The 11,521-nt window shown below is 44.2% G+C and overlaps 1 long non-coding RNA gene across 1 annotated transcript; it reads right to left on the bottom strand.

Annotated features, from left to right (window-relative positions):
- Window positions 1-211: 211 nt before the first annotated feature.
- On the bottom strand, window positions 212-4,475 carry LOC118238362. The gene is made up of 2 exons (XR_004768461.1): window positions 4,096-4,475; window positions 212-527 (listed from the first exon to the last, which is right to left on the bottom strand). It is a non-coding gene; the product is annotated as an uncharacterized LOC118238362 (long non-coding RNA).
- Between the last annotated feature and the right edge of the window lie 7,046 nt (window positions 4,476-11,521).

Genomic DNA, 11,521 nt, shown 5'->3' with positions numbered 1-11,521 from the left:
TGAATGCCTAATAGCAAAGGAGGAGGTATAGGTGAGACTTCTAGGCAAGGAGAGTAACCAGGAGGAGAAACTTAGGCTTGGGGAGAAAGGGAAGAAAGAAAAGGAGAAGCCAGGGAGACAGCAGGGGTCAGCCAGACACTGAGAAAGCAGGAAAGTAGGCATACAGAATGAAGGAAAGGTGGCCGCGCAAAGAAAATGCCAACTACAGGAATAGGTCAAAGCCTCAGCTAGAACTTATTTCTATGTTAGAAGCAAACCAGTGGCATATGTGAAATGAGGGTTCCATGTTCTGCATTCTGAAGATCTCAGGTGGGGCCAGGCACTCTAACTGTACCCTCACATGTCTCAGAAGACTTCAGCAGGAAGTCCAGTCTGTGCATACTTGCTTCTTTCTCCTTCCTCTTCTGACAGGGTCTGTCTGGCTACATACTCCAGACTGGAATGGTCGTCCTCGTCCTCCTGCCTCAGCCTTCGTGTGTCTGAATTACAGCACTGAGCCACCACGTCCATTCTGATCCTGCTTGCTTCTGAACAGAGGAAGAAACAGAAGACGAGAAAGAGTTTCAATGTGGGATGAGGTGGAGACGCAAACTCAAGAGGCTACAGGGAGCACAGAACTACTCAGAGCCTGTTGTGGGATATTTATACACTGTGTGAAGATGTATTACTGTGACTGGTGTAATAAAAGACTGAATGGCCAGTAGCTAGGCAGGAGGTATAGGCAGGACTTCTGGCAGAGAGAGAAACTGGGAGGAGGAATCTAGGTGGGAGATTTCGCTAGCAGACTCAGAGCAAGTAGGACGTGTCATACTATGAAGAGGTAACTAAGTCACGTGGCAAAACATAGATTAAAAAAAATATGGATTATCTAAGTTATAAGAGCTAGTTGGAAAAAAGCCTAAGCTAAGGCCAAGTTTACATAATTAATAAGTTTTTAAATAAGTTTCAACAAGCTCTTATAACCTGTCTTATAATCAGTCTACATTCTGTCACGTGACTACCTGTCTTTCATTTTGCACCTCCTGTTTCCTCTTTGTGTCGGGCTGGCAGCTCCACCTTTCCTCTTCCCAGAGTTCTCTCTCTCCCCCAGAAGTCCCACTTATACCTCCTGCCTAGCTATTGGCCGTTCAGCTTTTTATTCCACCCATTGCAGATATATATCTTCACACAGTGTACAAATATCCCATAAAGTGCCCATGTTCTCTGGAAACATCTGCACTTGCACAGGTGCTCCTGGACTTCCAAGGAGATTGGTTCTGAGTAAACTCAGAACAATTCAAGATGCATTTAACATATCAAACCTTCTTGGCATTCTTCTCAGAACAACGTGGTATGGGTTGCTTCCCTGGTACTTAAAGAGCTGCAAGGGAGAGGTGGCTTGCTGCCCTGACCCACCATCAGAAAGAGATCTTACCACATTCCATTAGTTCAGGAAAAAGAACAGAATTTAAAACTGGAAGTGTGGTCCTTACTGATTGTATATGGCTTTCCAGGTGTTCTGAAAAGCCATTGCCCAGAACACCGTAATGTCAGAGCATGTGCAAATGAATTCAAATCAGCTACAACTTTCTAAAGGTGAGGGGAATAACCACAGGTATTATTCACCTGCCCCCAGTCCTGTTCAAAGATCTTCACTAAAACTGGCTGAATCATATTCACACCCCCCATTTTCTATTGGTATTTTCAAGAGTATTCTCATGCTGCTGTTTGTCACATGGTTGCCTAGGGCAGAGTAAAGGAACATGGGAAACGTTGTTAAAAAAAAAAAAAACCTGCCACTTTCTTCCTTTTGAGCGGGACTTAGTACCAATTATTTTTTCAATGTCAAGATTATGTATTATTTTATGTAATGATAGTCCTTATTATTAATATTAAGATATTAAGTTAAACAGGAAGATTTGTTGAAGAATTATAGATCTTCTTGTATGATTCCACTTCAATTTAGTCCCTTTCTTTTTGTAATAAGCTGAAATAGGTCAAAATAAGAGTATTACTACTGTATGTAAAGGCAAACAAATATCATCAACCATTCTCATTTGCCACGCATGCCTCTCTGGGAGCAATCTCTTCCCAACGGCTCCACACTCTGAATCGTAGGTATGAAGAACCAATGCCTGGGTATCTTCCCCAGACTTCAGAGCTAATCCACTCATTTGTTTCTGAGCCAGTGTGACTATGAGGCACAGTTGGTCACCAATTCTTCTTAAGGTCCCATCTGACAGAGTGAATGCCTGATATGTAAATGTGACTGAGTCCACACTTGCTGAAGACAGCATAAACCAGAAATTTCTGTAGAAAGCACAGCTCAGCTGTTGTGAACTCAGTCTGATTCATGGATTTAAAAATGATCAGCCCCACACCCTCCCCTCCCAGCTGGCCAGCCCCAAACTTTCCTCTAATTAAATGAGTTACAAGAACACTGTCAACATTAAATAATACACCATGGGTTCTTCCAAATATACATACATGGCCTGGTACAATATGCTAGGACTAAATTTTCATGTACAGCATGCAAAGTCTGTGAAATCTTGTGGATTTTATGTTCTATTCTATGTGCAATAAAAATTATTCTTCAACAAAGAGATCTGGGGTCTGGAGAAATGACTCAGCAGTTAACAGCCCTTGCCACTCTGTCACAGGACCCACACTTAGTTCCCAACACTCAAATGCCTGTAACTCCAGGGGGATCTGATGCCCTCTTTTGGTCTCCATGGACGCACATACAGCATACAGTCACATAGATACAGTCACACAGATACACACACAAAATGAAAATAAAATCTTTTAAGGTAAACTGGATCCCCTCTATGCCTAATTATATGACTTTTTGAAAATATAAGAATCCCCTTGGGGTAGGTAACTTGGGTACACATGATCTTTACAGAGAAACATGTTGTGCAATGTGAGAAAAAATAAATCCTTTACTATATATGACAATATGCAAAGGAAGATAATTGTCTTCCTAAGGACTCACAGCTTACTAGCTCATAATGACATGTGGGAGTTTCTTAGTTGATCACCATTTATGAATTCACTCACTCATTCATTCATTCACTCATTCATTATCTAGTGAATATTGAGTCTGGCACTAGGCATGATGAGATACAGAATTGTATACACTGTGACAGAACCTGATATTTGTCTTCTTCCAGGAAAGGGGGTTCCTGAAAGCATGGGAGGACATGACTGCTATCAATGAGGGGGGGGTGTTTGATGACTACCTCAAAGGCATTTTACATTAAATAATTCCATTTAGATGTTTACGGTTGTTAAGTGGCTGCTCCATTGTGATTTCACATGGCTCAGTCAATCCCGTTGGTGTTTCAGCTGTCAGCCGGGCAGCCCCTCTTTGTACCATTTGTAGGTTAATCGAGGGCTCTTCTCCTCTGGCTGTATTCAGCTGGGGGCTGGGAAAATGTAGAATGTGTGAATCTTAGCTTGGATTGACAGACCCAAGGAAACATGATCGCTTTTGTCAGAAGAGGCAGGTCATTATTGACTATATGAGAGGTAGTTTGAAAAGATGCTGGGAAGAAGACAAAGATGAACAAACTACTGTTCGTTTTTTCTCTGTCAGCAACACTGCCTAAGCACAGCTCATTTAACGTTAGGGGAAAAACTTGCTTTGTCCCATGGTGTAAATCTGCCATACTCTGTCGCCACCTGGAGGCACACTGGTGTACTACCTCGGGGTGCGGGTAGGGACAACTTGTTGGTTCATCAAATTAAAAGGAGAAAGCCAGCAGAATGCCAGCATTCCCTTCTCCCTATTTCCTGGCTGGTGCCACAACCAAGCTGTTCCTGCCATCGTGAGGGACTATATATTCTTCTGAACTGTGAGCAAAATAAATCATTTTCTCTTAAGTTGCCTTTTGCCAGGTATTTGGTTATAGCGACAAGAAAAGTAACTCATAACACTACATAAAGTTCATAATACTTTTTTAACAAAGTGAATTGGTTTTTAAAATAAACACCGTGCCTCAATTTCATCACATAAGGAAAATATAGGATCTTAGCCAGTACAGATGGATTCTTCTTCAAACTTTAAAACGTAGGTCAGCGGCCTTCTCAGAGAAAAAGTGAAGTGACAAATACCTGTAACAAGTAACGGCCAGAGGTCTCTTCCTTCCTTTCTTCACAGGGGTATTGAGGAGGCAGAGTGAGCAGAGTGGATTGAGATGCTGTGGAAGCAGGCCTAGGGCATGGCGGACCAGCAGGAACACAGCACAGGGACAGAGGGAGAGCGGATAGAGATGTGGCAGAGCCTCGGGTCCGGACAGGTCAGGCGGGGTTCGTAGGCAGGTTACCAGGTTTAAAGATAGGAATGAAGGATTCTGACTTGTTTCCAGGATCACTGGCTACTATGCAGAGAATCTATGTGGGGGAAAGGGAACAGGGCTGCCAAGAATAGGGGAGGCCTGCCCGGAAGTCACCAGGTTGTCTTTGATTTACTGTGTAAGACATTGCATTCGGTGTTTTCCTTCAAGTGAGATCATCCTAACTTCTATTATCAAGAGGTTCCCAGATGTTGACTGAGGCTCTCGGGCTCCCCCTACTGATCACAAGTCCAACTGAAAGGCAGATAGAGTGTTGGCCTTTTCAAACTCATCACTGAATTTTGAGCCTTCCCTGGAGCACCCAGCTGTGAGGTTCTGGGAAAGAGCAAAGCCAGAAGAAGAAACGTGGATAAATTGTCACTTCTTATTTGAGAGGCATGAACGGCTGTCATCCATCGAGTTTTCATGCAGAATATACCTTTGAATCTGGTTGGTGGGTATTAGTTGTATCTAGACTCCAGGAAGCAGAAGAGAGGAAGATTAAAGCCAAATCACATTGTTGCACCAAGAGTTCAGACACATGGGGGCCATTCTCATTGGTTCTGTGAATGAAGGGAATCCTCCTAAATCTAAGTTCCCTGATGCTAGTAATGGGCCAGCCTGTGACACCTTTCTAAGGAATAGTTGTCAACCCTATTAGGGCAATTCTTTTTTTCTTTTTTACAAAAAAATATGTATATTAAATGGAATCTGGATGGTGATGAAGCTGTTGGTATGACAACACTTGGAAGTGAGTGCCCTTAAGGTGCAGCACATAACAAATACAACTCAGATGAACATAGCCCAAAGAGAATTCCGTCTATCCGAACTGGAGATCATTAAAAAATGTGTGTGCATCTGTGTGCATGTGCACATGTTTGCAGGTACACATAAGTGTGCATAGGTCTGGAGGCAGGAGGCTCCTCTATTACTCTCAGCCTTACTGATCCAGGACTCACTATTGCTTAGTTGGCTGACAGTGAGCTCAGGGATCTGCCTGCCTCTGCCTCCTGGTTACAGTTAACTTGGAATGTATGTTACCACACCTGGCTTTTGCAGGGGGATCTGAACCCAGGTCCTCACACTTGCCCGCAGGCACTTCACTGACTGAACTGTCTCCCCAGCCCTGTTGTTTTTGATGACTCTGACTCACCTTTGCACTGACTGTTCAGGGTGGTGGCTACCCATCACTGGTTCTAGATGGGGACAGCAAAGACAAATTGCCACCAGTTTATTGGAATCCCCAGACCACTGTGCATGTTCCCCTCAAATGACTCTTGCCTTTTATGGTCAGACTACACTATAGCAGACCAGAGACTGCCAATATTCCAACCTTCTTTTACAGGAGAATGGTTTCCATTCTTCCGTCATTAGTCCCTTCACCTGACAGAGAACTCTGGGCAGCTTCTTGTCCCTTACTCAGTCCAACTCTTCTCTGGTCCTTTAGTGCTACAGCAAGTCCACTGGCTTTCCAATCTTTCCTGTCTTCTAAGAGCCAGGTCCTCCCTACCCCAGTTCTCTCTCCTAATCATCTCTAAGGGTAGTTCTTCGAGTTCCCTTGATTTTAAGGATTTATTTCAGATCACAAATGTGTGCATCACCTTTCTTATTGTTGTTACTGAGTACCTGAGGAAAAGCAATTTAATGGAGGAATGGCTTATGTTGGTTTGCAGTTTAAGAACAGATATGGTCTAAGGCTAGGAGATGGTTGAGTGGATAAAGTAGTTGCTATGCAAGTTTCAGGACTGGAGTTTGCATCCCCGTATCTATGCAAAAGATGGACAGGCAGGGAAGCCTGAGTATAATTCCAGGGCTTGGAGGCAGAGGCAGGAGGTTCCCAGGGAAAACTGGCTAGCTAGACTAATCCAATTAGTGAACTCTGGGCTCAAGTAGAAGGATTACACAAGATGTCAGTATGATGGGGAAGGCATGGGAGCAGGGGTGTCAGGTGAACAATCACACTGTGTCTACCATCCGGAAGCAGAGAGTAGACAGGAAGTGGGCCAGGCCATCAAAACTTAAAGCCTGCCACAAGTTAGTCATTTCCTACTTGGTACTATGTGTCTGTACCTCCTAAAGATAGTCTGCCAAACCATCACCACTGTGGGAGGCCATGTGTTCAAACTATAATGCATGAGCAAATATGTAAGAAAATAGCTATTACATAAACCCTGACACAGAACAAAGCATCTAGGATTCTGTCAGTGTTTACATGATTATGGTTTGATTTATGTTTCAGACTCTAGCCTGAGAATTGAAATGAATCTCTGCCAATAACTAATTCCTAAGGCCGAATGTAACATCAATGACAAGATAATCACCTGTTGCACAAGTGCACTTATGCGCCCCAATTCCAGCACATGACCCTTCCCTGAGGGGAAACTAAAACTATGAGACCCCCAGTCACTGTAGCTCACTGTACATAGGGCCCCCAGTCACTGTAACTCACTGTTCAAAGGCCCCCAGTCACTGTAGCTCACTGTTCATAGGGCCCTCAGTCAATAGGGCTGACTGTTGATAGTATTCATGAGGCCCTCAGTCACTGAAACTCATGTTCACAAGGCCTTCAGTCACTGCAGTTCAGTATCCTCAGTGCCCTTTGTTGAGATTCTCCTCTAGACCAAAACATCCCCTTTTTTCAGATCATGGAAGAGTAATTTTTTTTTTTTTTTGAATAGCTGAAATTCTGGAAGCATGAATACAGCTTGCTTCCTCTTCCCTTTCTCCAGAGCTTGTCAACATTGCTTTTCAGCAGCCATCCTAAAGCCTCATCCTGAGAAGATTTGCCATCTAGTGTCCAAGCAGAGCAATTCAGAGAATTCACACTAAGTAAATTGAGCGAAGAAAGTAAAGACTTTGCACTCCTTCCCAGCCCTGGCCCATCCAGTACTTCCTCCAAGGACAGCGTCCCCACTCTCAGCTTCTCAAACCCTAGTCAGTATCTAGAGTCTGTTATATCGGGACGGAAGACGATCCGTAGTCTGTAAGGCTAAGATTTCTTTATTCAGATAAACACCAGCCAAACTCAAGCCAGAGCGTGCCCAGAGGCAGCAAGCTAGCGAGGCCAGAGCCAAGGGGCTCTCCACATGTCCCTGGCCCCTTAAGAATCCCTCCGGCGTCATCCTCCACCTCCCCTGACCACGCCCTCACGGGCGTGGCCAAGACTACAGTGTCTTCATACAGTCTGTTGTTGGAACAATAGTATTCCACTTCCAGGTCAGCCGTTAGATTTACCAGAACACCCTAGGGAAGTTCCCTGGCTGCCCGGAGGGGTTGAGGGTGGGGGACTGTATCTTAAGTAAAAACTGTGGCAAAGGGCCCAGAGTCTTCCACTCTGATTCTATCTTATATTCACTGTTGCTCAAATCCTCCTTCAGCCCAGGTTTAATCCATGTTTCGGTGTTTCAAATGCATAGAAGCAAAGGTCCACATTCACCTACTGCTCTGTAACAGGGAAAACGAGACTGATGTGTTCCAAACAGCAGGAGGATTGGGACCCAAAGAAAATCAGAACATGTAGAAGAAGCAGTAACGAAACCGGGCGTTGGTGGCGCATGCCTTTAATCCCAGCACTCAGGAGGCAGAGGCAAGAGGATCTCTTTCAGTTCGAGGCCAGCCTGGTCTCCAGAGCGAGTGCCAGGATAGGCTCCAAAGCTACACAGAGAAAGCCTGTCTCGAAAAAAAAAAAAAGAAAAAAAGAAAGAAACAAAAAAAAGAAACAGTAACGTAGGGACAGATCACCCAGTGCTTTATAGAACCCAACACAAACAAATGCACTTGAAGCATATGGGCTGGAGGAGTGGACAAGGACTGCAATGTAGGTCAGGCGTTTAGGGTCTAATAGGAGGCTATGGGAGGCCAATGACGGACTGGTTTCATCAGGTTTGTATTCTGTGGATAGTGTGGAGACCAGGGAGGAGGTGAAGGAGACAGAGACAGAGACAGACAGACAGACTGACACACACCATGAGAGGGAGAGAGGAAGGGAGAAGGAGAGGGAGGGAGTAGGAGAGGGAGGGAGGGGGGAGAGGGAGAGGGAGAAAGAGCAAGAGGGCATGCACCTGGGGCAGGGTGGTACCAAATGAGAGAGGTAAGGAAGAAGACAGGCAGGAGGAGGATTAAGAGACAGACCATAAGGGATTTATAGATGGATTGTGGAAGGAAGCCATCCTGAATTTCTATGAGGACTGGGCAGTAACATCACTGGTTATAGACTGTGTGTGTGTGTGTGTGTGTGTGTGTGTGTGTGTGTGTGTGTGTATGTGTATGTGTGTGTGTAAAAAATGTCCTTGCTATAGAAAGGAATAGGCATCTGTATCATTACATCAAGTAAGCTTTATTTTTACCTTTAACAACATCATTCTAATAGCTGGGTATGTAGTTTAGTGACACAGTATTCATCTAAAGTATTCTTGTGTTCAACACTTGGATTCAATCTCCAGCATTGCAGACAAACAAAACAGGCTCCAAGTTCCCTTCTGTAAATACAGTAAATCTTTAGTTAACTACGGTGAGCTGAGAAAGAGAATTGTGAATCTACAAATCCTATTGAGGAGCTTGCATGCCGTGAACCTACCTCGGAGATTTGCCTTTTGCTGGAATTTTCCTGTACTCAATTTGGGAACAAAATATCCCTCTTGCCTGAGAGAAAGGCTCAAGTGGAAGGGGTAGCTTTGAACGTTGGGACTTTAACAATGAGGTGAGATAATATCAATTATTGCTCACCTAGGGTCAACCAGGACCCAATTAATTGCCAGGCATTTAAAATAGTCTGAACCCAGCTGTTTGTCTGTGTATATAAATTGACCACCAGATGGCAGCATGTGATTTAAAAAAAAAAATCCACCCGGCCTTCTTGCCCCTACCGGCGCTCCACCTAAGTGAACAAGGAGAGTCGGAAGGCACCAATAGTGACCACTTTTCTTCTTGTTCCTAAAATTGGAAATAAATGAGGAACAAAGCAGAGAAGGAAGGAACAACGGAAGGAAGGAAAGAAAGTGAGCCAAGGAAACGTGGGAGGGAGATTTTTTAAAAAAGAAAGTAAAAGAAAAAAACACATCCAACTAGATGACAGTTCATCACAGAAGACAGCAGGTGAACCGCTGATGTAGGAAAGTTCCGAGGGAGGAAATGGTGCTATAACCACATGTATTCACAGCCTGCATGTGTGAGTACAAGATAGACACTTGACCTTCTTGTAAACGCAGACGGCTCCTTGGGAAACTACGATAATGAATTTATATTCACAGCATGCTCTCCTTTCTTTAAGATTTAAGCTATCTGAACTTGTACTTAAAGCATATTTTAATCAGGGTTCTCTATGGAGGTCATTCACACTAGGTTCCACAGTTGGAGGTGGAAGTAAGATAAACTACTCAAGATGATAGAGAATTCAGACACATATCAATAGCAATGTGTCCATGTAACAAAGGGGTGGGGGGCAAGAAGCCCATGAATTGAGAGGAATTCTTGAAATCTTCCTCTGAGGCTCCACAGACCACCCATCACTTACTAAGACCTTGCTTCAACTTCCTCAGTTATTCCCTCTTCCCTTGTCTAATTAGTGTGGTTCAACAGCAGGTAAGATTGGGGGACCTCACAAATGGTGATTGCCTTAGGCATTCAGTCTCCTTTGAGTAGAGCTTTCCACCTTGGCATAATTGAAATCTTGGGACAGATGATTCTTTGTTAGGAAGCAAGGTGTGTTCTTTCCATTATAGCATAGTCAGTAGCTTTCTGGCTGCCACTCGCTAGATGCCAAGAATACACCCCCTACTCCTGTTTATAGTACCCAAAGGTGTCTCCAGACATTGTCAAGTGTCCCTTGGGCAGAAGACTTGCTACCTGCCCTGTTTGGGAACCTATGCTCTAGAGGGACTTTAATTAAGCTGTGTTTTCTTGCTGTTCTGCTCTTGGGCAAAATTCTTTCTGAATCACAAGAGAAACATAAGTTGAAATCTCTGTTAGAGATCTGCAAGTTTTAAAACCACCTACAAAATGTGTTTCTTTTTATTGCTAGGATAATGTGCTTTATATGGAATAGAAGTAAACAAATAATTCATTATAAATATTGTGTTAAGAATAATGGATAGAGAAAATGTGGTACATTTACACAATGGAGTAAGAAAAAAAATGGAATCTTGAAATTCACAGGCAAGTAAATGATGGAACTAGAAGAAACCATTCTGTGTGAGATAACCCAGTCACAAAAAGACAAACATGGTATTCACTCACTCATATATGGATTTTACACATAGAGCAAAGTATTACCAGCCTATAATCCACACCACCAGAGAAGCTAGGAAACAAGGAGGACCCTAAGAGAGACATACAAGGTCCCCTGGAGAAGGGGAAAGGGACAAGATCTCCTGAGCAAATTAGGAGCATGGAGGAGGGGAGGAGGAGCTAAGAGAATGAGAAGGGGAGAAGAGGAGGGATGAGGAGGACATAAGGGAGCAGGAAGGTTGAGTAGGGGGAAGAATAGAGGAGAGAAAAATCAGAGATACCATAAGAAAGGGAGCCATTATAGGTTTAAAGAGAAATCAGGCGCTAGGGAAATGTCTAGAGATCTATAAGGATGACACCAACTAACCATCTAAGCAACAGTGGAGAGGCTACCGTAATGCCCTACCCTGATAATGAGATTGATGACTAACTTATATGCCATCCTAGAGCCTTCATCCAGCAGCTGATGGAAGTAGAAGCAGACAGCCACAGCTAAACACTGAACTGAATTGGAATCCAGATGCAGAGAAGGAGGAGTGATGAGCAAAAGGGTCCAGACCAGGCTGGTGAAACCCACGGAAACAGCTGACCTGAATTAAGGGGGTGCTCTTGGTCCCTAGACTGATCACTGGGAAAACAGCATGGAACTGATCCAGACCCCATGAATGTGGGTGTCAGTGAGGAAGCCTGGGAAATCTATGGGGGCCTCTTGTAGTAGATCAGTACTTATCCCTAGCATAGGGATAGACTTTGGGAGCCCATTCCACATAGAGGAATACTCCCTCAGCCTAGGCACACGGGGGAGGGCCTAGGCCCTATCCCAAAGGATATGACAGACTCTGAAGACCCCCCCACCCCATGGAAGTCCTCACCCTCCCTGGGGAGCAGAAATGATATGGGATAGGTAGGGTGTTAGTTGGGGGGCAGGGGAGGAGGGGAGGGAGAGGGAACTTGGATTGACATGCAAAACAATCTTGTTT

Source organism: Cricetulus griseus, chromosome 2, assembly GCF_003668045.3.
Source record: "Cricetulus griseus strain 17A/GY chromosome 2, alternate assembly CriGri-PICRH-1.0, whole genome shotgun sequence".
NCBI classification, from domain to species: domain Eukaryota; kingdom Metazoa; phylum Chordata; class Mammalia; order Rodentia; family Cricetidae; genus Cricetulus; species Cricetulus griseus.
Note: the sequence above shows the minus strand (reverse complement) of the source record. Positions and strands in the feature narration are given on the sequence as shown.